The sequence below is a fragment of the Anopheles funestus genome, assembly GCF_943734845.2.
Source record: "Anopheles funestus chromosome X unlocalized genomic scaffold, idAnoFuneDA-416_04 X_unloc_42, whole genome shotgun sequence".
NCBI classification, from domain to species: Eukaryota; Metazoa; Arthropoda; class Insecta; order Diptera; family Culicidae; genus Anopheles; species Anopheles funestus.
The window spans coordinates 151,974-152,500 of NW_026045168.1; the positions used below are offsets into that span (position 1 = coordinate 151,974).

Consider the following 527-nt stretch of genomic DNA (forward strand, 5'->3'; position numbering starts at 1 on the left):
CCATGGGGCGGTACGCAAAGGATACGGATGAGCGAGTATGCAGGCCCAATACTCAATAGCTCGATCCGATCCAAGCACATGAGTTGACTGCGGCGCCAGGTTAACCGATGTGCTAAGAGAGTTGTTCCTGGGCCTTCAAAGTGACTTCAAAACTATCTTAGCGAATGGTGGCCATGGGCGTAGACATGAGCCACAAGTCACAAGGCCTGGGACTATTGGGTAATAAAGACAACTTAGTCAGAAAGTTAGTCTTTGGACGTACCACCGGGATTGTGTTACATTGGGAACCTTACTATAAAACCCTAGGCAGGGGATCACTCGGCTCATGGATCGATGAAGACCGCAGCTAAATGCGCGTCACAATGTGAACTGCAGGACACATGAACACCGATAAGTTGAACGCATATTGCGCGTCGGACGATTAAACCCGGCCGATGCACACATTCTTGAGTGCCTATCAATTCCTTGATATACAACAAACCAAACTACAGGGTGGAGCGTGCCACAATAGAACACTATGGCGAGCA

General features: G+C 49.1%; 1 non-coding gene across 1 annotated transcript; it reads left to right on the forward strand.

Moving 5' to 3' along the window:
- Nucleotides 1-298: 298 nt before the first annotated feature.
- Nucleotides 299-456, forward strand: LOC125773607 (5.8S ribosomal RNA). Its single transcript, XR_007420243.1, has one exon. It is a non-coding gene; the product is annotated as a 5.8S ribosomal RNA (ribosomal RNA).
- Nucleotides 457-527: the final 71 nt, after the last annotated feature.